The 18,194-nt window shown below is 46.0% G+C and overlaps 1 protein-coding gene across 1 annotated transcript in view; it reads left to right on the top strand.

Annotated features, from left to right (window-relative positions):
* LOC120921534 (zinc finger protein 850-like) overlaps positions 1-18,194 on the top strand; it is a 260,049-nt gene that overhangs the window by 40,437 nt on the left and 201,418 nt on the right. The gene's annotated exons all lie outside the window — the stretch shown is intronic.

Here is an 18,194-nt window from a genome sequence, read left to right as displayed (position 1 = left end):
AGATAAGCATTAGATCCGACAGGTGTAAGGCTCTTATGCCGTTGGATCTTAAATGCATTTTTTTTTGGCCGCTAGGTGTCGCCGACGTTGTTTTCCCCGTTGAGTATGCAAATTAGCTAGATACACGAATTCCCGAACGTACATGCGGCCGACGCAGTGAAGTTACAACGTTTACGTTAGGCTTGTCCCGGCGTAAAGTTGCCCCTGGGTATATGAGGCGCAGCCAATGTTAAGTATGGCCGTCGTTCCCGCGTCAAAATTTGAAAATTTACGCTGTTTGCGTAAGTCGTCCGTGAATGGGGCTGGACGCCATTTACGTTCACGTCGAAACCAATGACATCCTTGTGACATCATTTGGAGCAATGCACCCTGGGATATTCTTCGGACTGCGCATGCACAGTACGTTCGGCGCGGGAACGCGCTTAATTTAAATGCTCCACGCCCCCCTACCCGGCTAATTTGAATTAGGCGGGCTTGCGCCAGGTGATTTACGCTACGCCGCCACAACTTTACAGGCAAGTTCTTTGAGAATAAAGCACTTGCCTGTAAAACTTGCGGCGGCGTAACGTAAATCAGATACGTTACGCCTGCCCAGTTTTACGCCATTCTACAAGAATCTGGGCCTATAACTTTTGCTTGATATGAAAAGCACAGGTGGGGTGTTGCCGCTACCTGGGGTACCTGACAGTGGGGGAGACCCACTAATGTGATAGAAATACTTGTAACTTATAAAACCTGTCCCTGAGGAGATCTTCCAATATAAAAAACTTCTAAGGGCAATAAGTGAATAGTAAGTAATATACCATAAAGCTGTGCATAAATAATCTGTGCAGTGAAGCCTCTATATGCAATGACCAGAAGTCAAAAAAGAAAAAAGCGTATGAACACAAGTTGATTACAATATGATTACAATAAGCAATTGACCGGTCAGTTTACCACGAAAAAAAAAAAAAAAAGGGAAAACATGCATATAAGATGATATAAAAAAATATAGTTATGTGTGAATAGTCCAATAATAGTGCATAGAAATATTGTATAAAGTACAGTCCAGCTAAATTATTATGTAACAGAGAAAACCCCAAAAAATGCTAAGTTAGTCGATTAAAAAAGTATGCATGACAAGTTCATTCTCCGTGAAAAACTGACTTGGCGTAGTAGAAGCAGGTAATCTGGTGACTTGCATACTCCCCCGCCTGGGTCCCCACTCACCAGATGTCATTACCAGGGCCGCTGATAAGCCAGTACAGCTGGCCCTGTTGTAGGTTGTAAAAATTTTTTTTTTTTTTTTTTAGGGGTCCGGAGGTCCCCAGGGTCCCAGATGACAACTCCCCTTGTTTTTATTTATTTTTTATTAAAAAAATATTTTTTTTTTAAATATATTTTTATTTGAATTTTTATTAAAGGGCCATTTTTTTTTTTAGGGGTCTGGAGGTCCCCAGGGGCCCGGAGACCCACATGGTCCCAGATGACAACTCCCCTTTTTTTTATTTATTTTTTATAAAAAATATATATATTTTTTTTAATATATATTTATTTTAATTTTTATTAAAGGGCCATTTTTTTTTTTAGGGGTCCGGAGGCCCACAGGGTCCCAGATGACAACTCCCCTTTTTTTATTTATTTTTTATAAAAAATATATATATTTTTTTTAATATATTTTTATTTTAATTTTTATTAAAGGGCCATTTTTTTTTTTAGAGGTCCGGGGTCCCCAGGGGTCCGAAGGCCCCCAGGGCCCTGGATGGCAACCCCCCTTTTTTTTATAAAAAAATATTTTTTTTTCTAATATATATTTTTTTATTTTTTATTAAAGGGACAATTTTTTTTTCTTAGGGGTACGGGGGTCCCCAGGGGCCCGGAGATCCCCAGGGCCCGGGATGAAAACACCCCTTTTTTTAATAAAAAAATAAATACATTTTTATATATTTTTTTTATTTCATATATATATATATTTTAATTATTATTATTAAAGGTCCCTAGGGCCCCAGATGGCAATCCCCCTTTTTTTATAAATTCTTTTGTTTTTTTCATATTTTATTTCATTTTATTCCATATATATATATATTAAAGGGCTCATGAGGTCTCCATGTGGATTTTTTTATTTTTTCATTTTTCATTTTTATTAATAATTTGTAAAGGGCCACCCTCCGCTTCTCAATTTGCGGCAGCCCCCCCCCCCTCCCGCTTCTCAATTTCAGACGGCAGCCCCCCCCCCCCGGTTCTCTGCTCCAGGTGCCTACCAATGCCGCCAATCCCGTAACGTGCTGCAGAGACAGTTTCAAGGCGGGGCCAGGGGTGGAGCTAAAGGCGGGACCAGGGGTGGAGCTGAAGGGGGCCCTGTCAGGTAGGCTGTACGGGGCCCCATGATTTCTATCAGCGGCCCTGGTCATTACCCCTACAGGGGTAAATGGCATGTAGTGTCTGAAACTGCTGGAGTCCTGAAGCTTCGCCCCGTCAGCTCAACTCCGACCTTCCCGCTAGATAATATTCTACATTCCCAAGTTCCCTGAGCGAGGCTGGTATGATGGTAACAGTTCCTCAGCAATGAATCCTCATAGGAAGAGACAAGGGCTCCAATAGTGTAGTACCAAAACGTTAATTAAAAAAATAAATAAAAAAAATGTAGCCAAGAGGTATTCCAACATCAAAACCGTAAACAGCTGATATCAGCTGGTAATATGCCCAATACATACACTAAGAAACCCTGGGTTGAATGAGCGTGTCGGAGGCCGGGATAAGCAGCATGCGTCCCAAGCTGCGTTCCACCCAATCGCCTCACAACCCAGAAATGACATAGCATGCGTGTGCATAACTCCGCCTTAAGCTTTTCGTCAATGGACGTCATCTGAGGCGAAAATCCATTGACAAAAAGCTTAAGGCGGAGTTACGCACACAAATGCTACGTCATTTCAGGGTTGTGAGGAGACCCAGGGTTTTTTAGTGTATGTATTGGGGATATTACCAGCTGTTTATGGTTTGATGCTAGGAGAACAGGACATGCTGGGATTTGTAGTCCCTGTGCATAATATACAATGTATACAGGACATGCTGGGATTTGTAGTCCTCCACATGCATACATACTCATAATACCAAGATGAGAAGATATACAGAATGTTCACTCCTAATGGTATTACTCTCTCCATTTCCAGTATATCCTTCCTGAGGACTGGTGCCCAGAACAGGACAGCATACTCCAGTTGCGGCCGGACCAGAGTCCAATTCACATACATGTATGTGAACACGGCCTTAATGTCCAGCAATGAAGAGGACACCAATACCGGGAAGTAGATTCTGAAGTCCCAGATCAGCAAAAAGCTTCATCAATGTTTACAGAGCATGGCTACCTTATTTATCAGGGTGACCAACAGAGACAGAGGGGGTAATCCACAAAGAGGCGGCGTAACTTAGAAATTTCCATTTAAGTTACACTGCCTTAAAATTTCTACCTAAGTGCCCGATCCGCAAAACACTTACCTAGAAATTTTCGGCTGTGTAACTTAAATTCCGCCAGCGCAAGGCGTTCCTCTTCAAATGGGGGCGATTCCCATTTAAATGAGGCTCGCTCCCGCGCCGGCCGTACTGCGCATGCTCGTGACGTCATTTTCCCGACGTGCATAGCGCGAAATTACATTACGACAAGCTTTGTGGATCGCGCCGGGTCAATAAAGTTGCGTCGGGGAAAAAAAAAAAGATACGGCGAGAAATTTTTTTTTAAAACAAAAAAAAAAAACGCGTCGCTGGACAGAAGGGTCTGCTTTTACATGGTGTACTAACTTTACACTTTTTAAAAGCAGCCCTAAAGTTACTATTGCAAACTGAAACTTACGGAGAAAAAACGAAGCTGAAAAGCTTTGTGGATCTCGGTAAGTGCTAATTTGCATACCCGAGGCGGCATTTCGACGCAAAATGCCCCCAGCGTCGGATGCGGTACTGCATCCTAAGATCCGGCAGTGTAAGTCCCTTACACATGTCGGATCTTCTCTCTAACTATGAGAAACTGATTCTGTGGATCAGTTCCAAAGATAGAAAATCAGCAGATACGCCGTCGTATCCCTTTTGTGAATCAGGCCCAAAGTGTGGACTTATATAGCTAGATTCAGGTAGAGTTAGGTCGGTGTATCAGTAGATACGCCGACCTAACTGGGAATCTGCGCCCACCTAAGTTTAAGTGTATTCTCAAACAGAGATACACTTAAACCTATTTAAGATACGACAGCGTGCACCGCGCTATCTTAGGGTGCAATATTTGGGCTGCCCGCTAGGTGGCCCTTCCATTGCGGTCGGTGTAGAATATGTAAATCACTAGATACGCCTATTCACGAACATACGCCCGGCCGACGCATTACAGATACGCCGTTTACGTAACGCTTTATCAGGCCTAAAGTTATTCCATCAAATAGTTGGAATAGTAATGTTAAGTATGGCCGTCGTTCCCGCTTAGAAATTCAAAAATTTTACGTCGTTTCCGTAAGTCGTCCGTGAATAGGGATTTACGTCATTTACGTCCACGTCGAAATCAATAGGCCCGTGCTGCGTACGTTGCCACAATGCACACTGGGAAATGTAGGCGGATGGCGCATGCACCGTTCCAAAAAAACTTCAATCACGTCAGGTCAAGCTCTATTAACATAAAACACGCCCCCTCAGCCAAATTTGAATTAGGCGCGCTTGCGTCCGCCGCATTTACGATACGCCGCCGTAAGTTAGGAGGCAAGTACTTTGAGAATACAGTACTTGCCTCTCTGACTTATGGCGGCGTAGCGTAAATTTGATACGCTACACCGCCTTAAGGTTGTGCGGGGCTACCTGAATCTAGCCAATAGGGAGGATCACTAAAGTAACAGAGCTGATTATTACAGAGGGTGCAGTATGGAGAGCAGACACCAGATGGCGCTGTGTCTAAATGGCTGAAAAGTATAAAAAAAGATAAAAAACAAAAATCAGATAAACCAAAAAAAAGGGAAAAGAAGAAAAGAAGTGTAAAAGACCCCAGTAAAAGGACAAAGCACATTCCTAATTGGGAATCCATTCTTAACTGTTGGGGAACAACTAAAATAGAAATATAATGGTGAAAGAATACAAAAATATAATTATTTAATAAAAAACATAAAGAAGAAAAACAATTGGACTGTGAGCCGAGGCAGCAGTGGGAAATTTGCCATTGATAAGCACTGTATGCGATCAGTACATTGCGACTAGAGAAGTGAGACTACATAACACATAACTGAGATCTCTGGATGAGACTGGCTCCTTAGATCTGAAGGATCCGTACTTCTACATTCCTATAGCTCAACACTTTCAAATGTTTTTGAGGTTCCCAGCAGGTCAACTCCATTATTAATTCATCTCCCTGCCATTCGGTGTAACAATTTCACCCAGGGTCTTTTCCAAGCTACTGTTGGCACGAATCACCCAGTAGAGGAGATTAGGATTTTTCCATCATACTTACATATAAAATCCTTTTCTTGGAGTACATCACGGACAAGTGGTAGCTGGTGCTCAAAATCAATTGCAGCCACTGTTTCCATTAAACGCAGCCACTGTGCCCATCAAATGCCGATGCTGTGCCCCATAAATTGCTGCCACTGTGCCCATCAAATGCCGACGCTGTGCCCCATAAATTGCTGCCACTGTGCCCATCAAATGCTGACGCTGTGCCCCATAAATTGCTGCCACTGTGCCCAACAAATGCTGACGCTGTGCCCCATAAATTGCTGCCAGTGTGCATGCCCCACCCGCCCAGCACTTACCTGTCTCGATGGGGCAGCGGGTCATAGCAGTATTTTCCATGCTCCTGTTCTCTGCTATGATTGGACGCCTGGTAAGCGTCCTATCACAGCGCCTGTCGTTTCAGCCAATTAGGTGACAGGTTACAGACCCAAGCGCCTGATTGGTTGAGAGGTGGTTCAGTGTTAGGAAAGCAAATGAATATTCACTTTCCTAACACAACAGTGAGTAAACTGTGAGTGCCCAGCATGGCGCCCGCTGTTCACCTTTTTGGCCGCATTATAGAGCCTACGCCTCTAATCAGGCGCTTCCAAAAAAAGACCCCACTGCTGTAATTCAGGCTCCAGGTGCCCAAAAAGGGGGCGGGCACCTGAATAGGAGGGTGGCAACGGCGACCATAGATAGATCCATTCAGTGCATGGATCTATCTATGGTGATAGAGGGGTGTCAGGAGAGAGGGGGCGGCGCCCGTGCGCCCCTTATGGACGTGCCACTGCACAGGACACAGAGCAACCATAATAATGACTATATGGGTTATATGCCACCTATAGGTGGATGGACACTGGCAGATAGTCAAACAGGAAGTCCCCCCCTATATAACCCCTCCTACACAGGAAGGACCTCAGTTTTGTAGCAAAGCAATGAATGTCCCCAAAAAATAGGAGGGACCTCTGTGTCATGTGATGTGCTCCAAGTAAAGGATTTTACAGGTATGACGGAAAATCCACATTTCTTTATTGTACATCACGGGACACAGAGCAACCATAATAATGACTAAATAGGACGTCCTAAAGCAATGCCCCTGAGGGGAGGGAGACACAATCACAGGAACTGCCACCTGAGAAGCCGATCATCACCTGAACCAGGAAGTGCCGATAAACATCTCTCCTCGGTTCACGCTGACAGGGAGAGACGATCGGCAGCTCTTATTGTTAGAGGGGGTCTGCGCTGATAATCAGCACATTGATTATCAGCACAGCCCCCATCAAAAGGTGCCAATGAGCTTCCAATCAGTGCCCATCACCTGCCAGCCTGTCCCCATTAGGGATGAGCCGCACACCCCCCGGTTTGGTTCACATCCAGAACGGACCGAAAGTTCACGCAAACTTTCGAACACCGTTAAAGTCTATGGGACTCGAACATGAGAAATCAAAAGTGTAATTTTTAAAGGCTAATATGCAAGTTATTGTCCTAAAAGGGTTTGGGGACCCGGGTCCTGCAAAAAAAAAGAAAGTTCTAAAAACTGACATTTTTTTCGGGAGCAGTGATTTTAATAATGCTTAAAGTGAAAAAATAAAAGTGAAATATTCCTTTAAATATCGTGCCTGGGGGGGGGTCTATAGTATGCCTGTAAAGTGGCGCGTGTTTCCCGTGTTCATAACAGTCCCGGCACAAAATTACATTTCTAAAGGAATAAAAGTCATTTAAAACTGCTTGCGGCTTTAATGTAACGTCTGGTCCCTGCAATATGGATGAAAATCATTGAGAAAAACGGCATGGGTACTCCCCAGCCCATTTGGGTCTTGTATGGATATTAAGGGGAACCCCGCACCCAACTTAAAAAAAGGAAAGGCGTGGGGCCCCCAGGCCCTATATACTCTGAACAGCAGTACAGGCAGTGCAAACAAGACAAGGACTGTAGGTTTGTTGTTAAATAGAATCTGTTTGTAATTTTGAATTGGTACTTTTTTTTTATCTATTTTAAGCTTTTTGGAAAACATAGAGCAGGGTTATCACCCCTGTAACATTTGTTTTGCTGTCTGTGTGCATCTGTTCAGAAGATTTCACCTCACTTTCTGTCCCAATGACAATGGTGTTTTGAAAAAAAACAAAATTTGTTAAACAAGGATTGGTGATTAGGGTTGAGCGAACCCGAACTGTAAAGTTCGGGTTCGGTACGGACTTTGGGTTTTTCCCGAACCCGGACCCGAATAATTGAAAAAAGTTTGGGTCCGGAATCGGAGTTCGGGAAAAAAAAAAATGTGCGGAGGTCCCCGCAAATTCAATAACCAGACCCTTTAGGTCTGGTATGGATATTCAGGGGAACCCCGCCGTCAATTTAAAACAAAAATGATGTGCGGTTCCCCGTAAATATCCATAACCAGACCCATTATCCGAGCACGTTGACCTGGCCGGCCGCAGAAAAGAGGGGGGGACAGAGTGCGGCCCCCCCCTCTCCTGAACCGCACCAGGCCACATGCCCTCAACATGGGAAGGATGTCCCCATGTTGATGGGTACAAGGGTCTCATCCCCACAACCCTTGCCCGGTGGTTGTGGGGGTCTGCGGGCGGGAGGTTTATCAGAATCTGGAAGACCCCTTTAACAAAGGGGACCCCCAGATCCTGACCCCCCCCCCCTGTGTGAAATGGTAATGGGGTACACTGTACCTCTACCATTTCACGAAGGAAGTGAAAAGTATTGTAAAAAAAACACACACTGACACCATAGAATAAAGTCCTTTATTAAAAAAAAAAAAAAACTCCAGTGCTGAAAAATCCACTCGTTCCCGTCTTCCAGCGTTGTCCTGATCCTGCGACGGTGATCTCCCGCGATGAGAAGATCCTGCGGCGTCCGTGTCATCTTCGATCCATCGCTGAGAAGATCCATCCGGAGCGCAGCAGCATCCCCGACCTCCTCATCGCCGGACACAGCCCAGCGGAATGACGCGATAGGGCTGTGACATTACATATATAGAGGAGGCAGGGGCACCCGTCACGTGACCCCGCCCCCTCTGACGTACCTCTGCTACGTCACTGGGGACGCCCATAGTCTTCCCTCTTTTTGGGCTTCCCCAGTGACGTAGCAGAGGGTACGTCAGAGGGGGCGGGGTCACGTGACGGGTGCCCCTGCCTCCTCTATATATGTAATGTCACAGCCCCAGCGCGTCATTCCGCTGGGCTGTGTCCGGCAATGAGGAGGTCGGGGATGCTGCGCTCCGGATGGATCTTCTCAGCGATGGATAGAAGATGACACGGACGCCGCAGGATCTTCTCATCGCGGGAGATCACCGTCGCAGGATCAGGACAACGCTGGAAGCCGGGAACGAGTGGATTTTTCAGCGCTGGAGTTTTTTTTTTTTTTTAATAAAGGACTTTATTCTATGGTGTCAGTGTTTTTTTTTACAATACTTTTCACTTCCTTCGTGAAATGGTAGAGGTACAGTGTACCCCATTACCATTTCACACAGGGGGGGTCAGGATCTGGGGGTCCCCTTTGTTAAAGGGGTCTTCCAGATTCTGATAAACCTCCCGCCCGCAGACCCCCACAACCACCGGGCAAGGGTTGTGGGGATGAGACCCTTGTCCCCATCAACATGGGGACATCCTCCCCATGTTGAGGGCATGTAGCCTGGTGCGGTTCAGGAGAGGGGGGGGCCGCACTCTGTCCCCCCCTCTTTTCTGCGGCCGGCCAGGTCAACGTGCTCGGATAATGGGTCTGGTTATGGATATTTACGGGGAACCGCACGTCATTTTTTTTTTAAATTGATGGCGGGGTTCCCCTTAATATCCATACCAGACCTAAAGGGTCTGGTTATTGAATTTGCGGGGACCTCCGCACATTTTTTTTTTCTGAAAGTCCATGTCCCATTGACTACAATGGGGTTCGGAGTTCGGGTTCGGGTTCCCGAACCCAAACTTTTTTTTTAAAGTTCGGGTTCGGACCCGAACCCGAACATCCAGGTGTCCGCTCAACTCTATTGGTGATAAAGCATCAGTGGACAGTAGGGATGAGCTTCGAGTTCGAGTCGAACTCATGTTGAACTCGAACATTGCCTGTTCGGCGAACAACGAACAATTTGAGGTGTTCGCGGCAAATTCGAAAAACCGCGGAACACCCTGTTAAAGTCTATGGGAGAAATCTAAAGTGTTAATTTTAAAAGCTAATATGCAAGTTATTGTCCTAAAAAGTGTTTGGGGACCCGGGTCCTGTCCCAGGGGACATGTATCAATGCAAAAAAAGTTTTTTCGGGAGCAGTGAATTTAATAATGCTAAAAGTGAAACAATAAAAGTGAAATATTCCTTTAAATTTCGTACCTAGGGTGGGTGTAAAGTCAGCATGTGAAAAAGCGCATGTTTCCCGTACATAGAACTGTCCCTGCACAAAGTGCCATTTCTGAAAGAAAAAAAGACATTTAAAACCATACTCGCGGCTATAATGAATTGTCGGCTCCGGCAATTCAGAGAGAATTCATTCATAAAAAAAAAAGTGTGTGGTCCCCCCAAATTCCATTACCAGGCCCTTAACGTCTGGTGTGGATTTTAAGGGGAACTCCACCCCCAAATGTTTTTTTTAAATGGCGTGGAGTTCCCCCAAAATCCACAACAGACCCCTTATCCGAGCACGTTAACCTGGTCGGCCGCAGAAAAGAGGGGGGACAGAGTGCGCCCCCCCTCTCCTGAACCGCACCAGGCCACATGCCCTCAACATGGGGAAGATGTCCCCATGTTGATGGGGACAAGGACCTCATCCCCACAACCCTTGCCCGGTGGTTGTGGGGGTCTGCGGGCGGGGGGCTTATCAGAATCTGGAAGACCCCTTTAACAAAGGGGACCCCCAGATCCTGCCCCCCCTATGTGAATTGGTAATGGGGTACATTGTACCCCCTACCATTTCACGAAGGAAGTGTAAATAGTTGTAAAAAACACAGACACCGTAGAAAAAAGTCCTTTATTAATAAAAAAATAAAAAAATAAATCCAGCGGTGGTAATCCACTCGGTCCGGCTCCCTGCTCCAACGTTGTCTGTATCCAGCGACGGGTGATCTCCTCTCCTGTCCAGCAATGAGAAGATCTTCAAAGCGCAGCATCACCCGCCTCCTCTCTCCGCTGGACACAGCCCGGCGAATGACGCTGCTGAAGCTGTTACATTTCTTTTATTGGTGAGGCAGGGCCACCCGTCACGTGACCCCGCCCCCTTTGACGCAAGGCGGAAGCCAGGCTTCCCCAGTGACATAGCAGAGGGTGCGTCAGAGGGGGACGGGGTCACATGACGGGTGGCCCCGCCTCACCAATAAAAGAAATGTCACAGCTTTAGCAGCTTCATTCTCCGGGCTGTGTCCAGCGGAGAGAGGAGGCCGGCGATGCTACGCTCTGGATCCCGGACGATCTTCTCATCGCTGGACCGGAGAGGAGATCACCTGTCGCTGGATACAGACAACGTTGGAGCAGGGAGCCGGGACCGAGTGGATTATCACCGCTGGATTTTTTTTCTTTTTTTTTATCAATAAGGGACTTTTTTCTTTGGTGTGTGTGTTTTTTACAACGTACAATGTACCCCATTACCAATTCACATAGAGGGGCCAGGATCTGGGGGTCCCCTTTATTAAAGGGGTCTTCCAGATTCTGATAAGCCCCCCCGCCCGCAGACCCCCACAACCACCGGGCAAGGGTTGTGGGGATGAGACCCTTGTCCCCATCAATATGGGGTCCTCCTCCCAATGTTGAGGGCATGTGGCCTGGTACGGTTCAGGATAGGGGGGCCACAGTCTGTCCCCCCCTCTTTTCTGCGGCCGGCCAGGTAAAAGTGCTCGGGTTAAGGGGTCTGGTGTGGATTTTTGGGGGAACTCCACGTCATTTTTTTTTTAAATTGACGTTTTTATTTAAAACATTTTTATGAATTAATCCTCTCTGAATTGCTGGGAGCCGACAATTCTTTATAGCCGCAAGTCCGGTTTAAATGCCTTTTTCTCTTTCAGAAATGACACTTTGTGCAGGGACAGTTCTAAGTACGGGAAACATGCGCTTTTTCACATGCTGACTTTACACCCCCCAGGTACGAAATTTAAAAGAATATTACACTTTAATTGTTTCACTTTTAGCATTATTAAATTCACTGCTCCCGAAAAAAATTTAGTTAAAAAAAAAATTGCATTGATACATGTCCCCTGGGACAGGACCCGGGTCCCCAAACACTTTTTAGGACAATAAATTGCATATTAGCCTTAAAAATTAGCACTTTAGATTTCAAATGTTCGAGTCCCATAGACTTTAACAGGGTTCTAAAGTTCACACGAACATTTGGTGTGTTCGCAAGTTCTGGTGCGAACCGAACAGGGGGGTGTTCGGCTCATCCCTAGTGGACAGGAGATGCCTCTTACAGAAGAGTTTCCCTTCCTAGGGGTAGATTTCCTCTCACTTCCTGTTGTCTCCTTCCGTTTGTAAGTCGGATGTTTGAAAGTAGGGGCCTGTCCTATATACTCTGCAGAAATTTGAGCCTTAGGTGTTGGTGCTGCCACAACACTTTAAACCCTCACAATTACTCTTGCTGGGCGCAGGAATGGGCCCTGCTGTGAAATATTGAATCAATAATTGTAATTACATGCCTCTGTTGAACAGGGGCAGAAAGATTGGGCCGGTGGTGGTGCTGGTGCCACAACACTAAGTGAGGGGGCTGGGCTACAAGTGACATGACAGTGATTACTTCTCCCGATGACAGGGAGGAGTAGATCACTGTTCTGTCACTAGGCAGAACCGGGAAATGTCTTGTTTACACAGGCATCTCCCTGTTCTGCCACTCCGTGACACGATCGCGGGACACTGGCGGACATCGAGTCTACAGGTCCCACGGTCACAGAGCCAGCAGTGGTAAGGAAAGGATGACCGATCAAGCCCACAACCTCAGCCGTAAAATTGGGAAGATGATGTCAGAGGTGGGCGGGCAGTGAGAGTAAGATAACAGAGGCAAGGACCTTGTTTGGTGGAGGAGGGAAGGAGAGCGAGATTATTGTTAGTCAGTAATACCAGCTGTGATAGACTTGGTACAGCCTGCAATACCGCTGACCACCACTAGAGGGAGACTCCGCCCATATCTATCTGGCTGACCACACACAGGCAGATACAAATCTTACATACAATCTGAACTCTAATGCCGCGTACACACGATCTGGCTTTTGCCCGGCCAAATCACACCGGAATTCCATTGGAGAAAAAGAGAACACGTTCTATATCTAAACTCTGATGGAATTCATTGGAATTCCTGATGAAAAAACTCTGATGGGGCTACACACGATCGGAATTTCCAATGGAAAAAGTCAGTCAAATTCCGATCATGTGTACGCGGCATAAGGGTTGAGGATCGGTCTAGTAATCAGCACACACTTCTGGGGGTCCTCAGACTCCCCTACAAGCTAGAATCCTTGTGTTACTCCCTCTCCCCACTCCCCATGTACACCCCACACCACACACAGGACTTACGATCGATTTTTACCACATGGCGATTTCTCCTCTGAACGAAAATATGGGAACTGAAGGTTCCAAACCCGCGCAAACCGGTAACCAAAAAACGAACAAATCACAATAAAGAGCTGTGTTCTGTAAAGATTTCTCCTCTGCCTGGTCTGCAAGGACACCATACACACACAGATCTCTGTCTGACAGATCTGCTGGATTACAATCTGCCGATCATTAGACTCCATACAACCGCATTGTGGCTCTCAGGGATTCTGTACACCGGACACAGTAAACGGCCTTCTGCCCCCCATCTGAGATGACACCCCTCCCCCCTCTGATTCTACAGATGAAGGGTCCGGTGAGGTGACAGTGACCCTCTATTGTCTGTACACAAGCCTGTCAGGGGGGTCATTACCAACCAGGTGTCAGTTCCTTCAATCCTAGACCCAAGAGCTGACTATTCACACCCTAATTTATCACCATCGTCTGTTCCTCTGAATTAGGAGAATCCTGAATAGCTCTGAAGTCACATATCTCTGCAATCATCATCTCAGCTATTGGTGAAATCCCCCCCCCCACTTTATATTTATCTCATATCTTTCATCCGTGGGGGGAGAAGTACTCGCTATCTGTGATCTAAGGGGGGGGGGTAGTGGGTTTGACAAGCTTGAGACAGTTGGGGGCTTGAGATGGACAGTATGTAGTGGGGGGGAACAGGGGTGTAGTGGGGGGGAACAGGGGGTGTACTGGGGGGGGCTACATTGCTTATGTTGTTTCTTTCACTGCCATGAAAAGCGGTGGTGTGTACGCGGCATAAGAAGTTCTCCATGAATGATGTCCCTAGAGTCATTCCTCTCCCTCTGGTGTGTGCAGCGATATGTGTGGTGTGATTGGTGTTTTCCTACATAACCGCACCTGAAGCTGCCATTTGCATGATGTGCATGTATGTGGGAACTGGGGGCTTTAACATTTGTTTTGTGTGTTTTTTCTTTTATTTACAGTTTGTTTTTTATATAAAAAAAAAATTCTTTCTGCTATAATAAATCCAATAAAAAATGTAAAAAACAATATGCATTCTTCTTCATATTTTTGGTAAAAACATTTCCAATAAGCGTATATTGATTGGTTTGCACAAAAGTTATAGGCCCGGATTCACGTAGAAGCGCGCATCTTTGTGCGGGCTTAACGTATCCTATTTACGTTACGTCTCCGCAACTTTGACAGGCAAGTGCAGTATTCTCAAACCAAAGTTGCGGCGGCGTAGTGTAAATAGGCCGGCGTAAGCCCGCCTAATTCAAATGTGGAAGATGTGGGCGTGTGTTATGTAAATTTAATGTGACCCCACGTAAATGACGCTTTTTGCGAATGGCGCATGCGCCGTCCGTGAAAGTATCCCAGTGCGCATGCTTCAAATTAACCCGCAAGAAGCCAATGCTTTTGACGTGAATGTAAATGACGCCCAGCCCTATTTGCGAACGACGTACGCAAACGACGTAAAACGTGAAAAATTTGGCGCTGTTCCGACGTCCATAATTAACATTGGTACGCCTCATCTACGCCTCATATAGCGGGGGTAACTTTATGCCGGGAAAAGCCTAACGTAAATGGCGTATCTGTAATGTGACGGCCGGGCGTACGTTCGTGAATTGGCGTATCTAGCTGATTTAAATATTTCTAGGCGTAAATCAGCGTACACGCCCCTAGCGGCCAGCGTAAATATGCAGTTAAGATACGACGGCGTAGGAGACTTACGCTGGTCGTATCTTATACAAATTCTGGGGTATCTGATTCTTTGAATCAGGCGCCAAGATACGACGGCTTAGACTCAGAGATACGACGGCGTATCTGGAGATACGCCGTTGTATCTCCTACGAGAATCTGGGCCATAGTGTCTACAAAGTAGGGGAATGATTTAGGGACTTTTTTTTGTTTTTATTAGTAATGACGGGGATCAGCGATATTTTTATTTTTTAAGCAGGACTGCGACATTGCAGCAGACAAATCTGACCCTAATGACGCGTACACACGACCGTTTTTCATGACGTGAAAAATGACATTAAAAATTTAGAACATGCTCTAAATTTTTGCGTTATTTTTCACGTAAAAAATGATCGTGTGTACGTTTTAACGACGGGAAAAAACACGCATGCTTGGAAGCAAGTTATGAGACAGGAGCGCTCGTTCTGGTAAAACTAGCATTTGTAATGGAGATCGCACATTCATCACACTGTAACAGACTGAAAAGCACGAAGACTGAAAAGTGCGAATTGTCTCTCACCAAACTTTTACTTACACGAAATCCGCAAAAGCAGCCCAAAGGGTGGCGCCATCCAAATGGAACTTCCCCTTTATAGTGCGGTCAGACGTGTTGTACGTCACCGCACTTTGCTAAAGCATTTTGTTTTTTTCACGATCGTGTGTAGGCCATCTTGCTGCAGCCTACCTATGCCTAGGAAGCTACCGCAAATGCGTCAGTCATTTTGAGCATGCGCGGGTTTCCACAGTGACAGGTAAGTATACACACTCTCAGGTCTCGGGTTTCTTGGCAGGAAACTGCCGAGAATCATGACGAGAAAATAGAGAGCAGGTTCTCTATTTTTCGCGTCAATATTTTAGGCAGTTTTCTTGACGAGAAATCTGAAAGCCTCGTACACACGCTCGGTATACTCGGCAAGAGTGCTCTGCCAGCAGTTTGAGGCTTAAGACCTCAAAGAACTATGAACTATGATATTGCAATTATTCTCTTGGAACCAGTTAAAGCAAGATAGATGAACTGAAGGACGTTGTGACTTCATATATTTTGCCAAGTCTTCAATACATCAACTATTGAAGGCTTTTTACAAGCAGGTGATAAAACAGTGACAGCTGGAACAATGGTAGCTTTCGTCACAAAACAAGAAGTTGTTTACTTATCTTTGTTGGGTAGATTAAGAAGACAAAACCTGCCATAATGAAAAGTTTCACAGATGGCCAACTTATAGTATGCCGCGTACACACGATCAGGCTATTGCCCGGCCAAATCACGATGGAATTCCATCGGAGAAAAATAGAGCATGTCCTATATCTAAACTCTGATGGAATTCATCCGAATTTCCGATAAAAAAAATATGGAGGGGGTTACACACAATAGAAATTCCGATCGTGTGTACGCAGCATAAGTTATCATCACATGCAAAAAAAAAACATTTGGCCAGATTCACAGAAGAAGTATGCCGGCGTATCTACTGATATCTACTGATACTCCGTCGTATTTTCAAATTTGCCGCGTCGTATCTTTAGTTTGAATCCTCAAACCAAGATACGACGGCTTTTGGCTTCGATCCGACAGGCGTACGGCTTCGTAGGTGTAATACTTCGGCGCCCGCTGGGTGGAGTTTGCGTCGTTTTCCGCGTCGGGTAATCTAATTAGCTTTTTACGGCGATTCACGAAGGTACGCGCGGCCGTCGCATTCTCTTACGTCGTCGCTAGTCGACTTTTCCCGGCGTATAGTTAAAGCTGCTATTTCTTGGTCTATCTTTAGACTTGCCATGTTTAAGTATGGCCGTCGTTCCCGCGTCGAATTTAACATTTTTTTTTGCGTAAGTCGTCCGTGAATAGGAAAGGAAGTAACTCATGTCGACGTTCAAAAAATTACTTAGGTGCGACGTTATTTCGCGCAAAGCACGGCGGGAAACTTCAAAACGGAGCATGCGCAGTAAGTTCGGCGTGGGAACGCGCCTAATTTACATGATCCACGCCCCATTTGAATCAGGCGGGCTTGCGCCGGAGGGAATTACGCTACGTCGCCAACTTTACAGGCAAGTGCTTTGTGAATCAAGCACTTGCCCGTAAAACTTGCGGCGGTGTAACTTAAATGCGATACGTTACGCCGCCGCTATTCTACCTGAATCTGGCCCATTGTGCTCAAGTAAGATCTGTTTGGACAAGCTGAGTCTTCTTCAAAACATCCTTTTAAGCGGCTCAAAGTCCTTTCCAACACATGTTAGAAAGATTTGAAGTTATGCAAGTCAGAAACATAAAAAAGAAAAATACCTACATGTATCTATATAGATATGGACATATAGGGGCAGATCCTCGTACAGTGGCGCATTTATGCGCCGGGCGTAGCGTATCTAAGATACACTACTCCGCCGTAACTTATTTTATTTTTTTGAATCCACAAAGAATCCGTGTCGTAAGTTACGGCGGCATAGTGTATCTTTGGCGGCGTAATGGCGCGGAATTCAAATGGCTGTGATGGGGGCGTGTTTTATGTAAATACGTTGTGACCCGACATAAACAACGTTTTTTTTTTAACTGCGCATGCGCTCGAAATTAACCCGGAACAAGCCAATGCTTCCGACGGTGATGTCATTCTACGCAAATCCCTATTCGCGAACGACTTACGGAAACAACGTAAAAATTTCAAATTTCTATGCGGGAAGGACGGCCATACTTAACATTGAGTACGCCTCATAACAGCAGCTTTAACTATACGCCGGAAAAAGCTGAACGCAAACAACGTAAAAAAAAATGCGCCGGGCGGACGTACGTTCGTGGATCGCCGTAACTAGCTAATTTGCATACTCGACGCGGATTTCGACGGAAACGCCACCTAGCGGCCGCCGAAAAATTGCAGCTTAGATCCGACGGCGTACTAAGGCCCCATACACACGAGAGGATCCATCCGCTGGAATTGATCCATGGACCGGCTCCAGCGGATAGATCCCCTGGTGTGTACGATCCAGCGGATCTGTTTCCGCGGATTTTTATCCCCTGGGATGGATTTCCAGTGGATAAAAATTTGAAGACATGCTTTCAAATCTATCCGCTTGAATCCATCCCAACGGATTGATCCGCTGGTCTGTACAGACTCACCGGATCAATCCGTCCGAAGGGATCCCCTGCATGCGTCGTAATGATTCGACGCATGCGTGGAATTCCTTATATGACAGCGTCCCGCACCTAGCCGCGTCATCATCGCGGCGACGGCGCGACACGTCATTGCGATGGGATTTCGGCGCGGATTTCGATCCGATGGTGAGTACACTCCATCGGATCAAAATCCTTGAGAGGATTTATCCGTGGAAACGGTCCGGTGGATAAATCCTCTCCTGTGTACTAGGCCTCAGATGTACGCCTGTCAGATCGACCCGAGATGCCGTTGTATCTTGTTTTGTGGATACAAAACAAAGATGCGACGCGGGAAATTTAAAATTACGTGGCGTATCAATAGATACACTGGCGTAATGCCTTTGTGGATCTGCCCCTCAATATGCTATGTTACAATGTTGCAATGCATGTTGTAAGAATCAA

Source organism: Rana temporaria, assembly GCF_905171775.1.
Source record: "Rana temporaria chromosome 2 unlocalized genomic scaffold, aRanTem1.1 chr2a, whole genome shotgun sequence".
In the NCBI taxonomy this organism is placed as follows: domain Eukaryota; kingdom Metazoa; phylum Chordata; class Amphibia; order Anura; family Ranidae; genus Rana; species Rana temporaria.
Note: the sequence above shows the minus strand (reverse complement) of the source record. Positions and strands in the feature narration are given on the sequence as shown.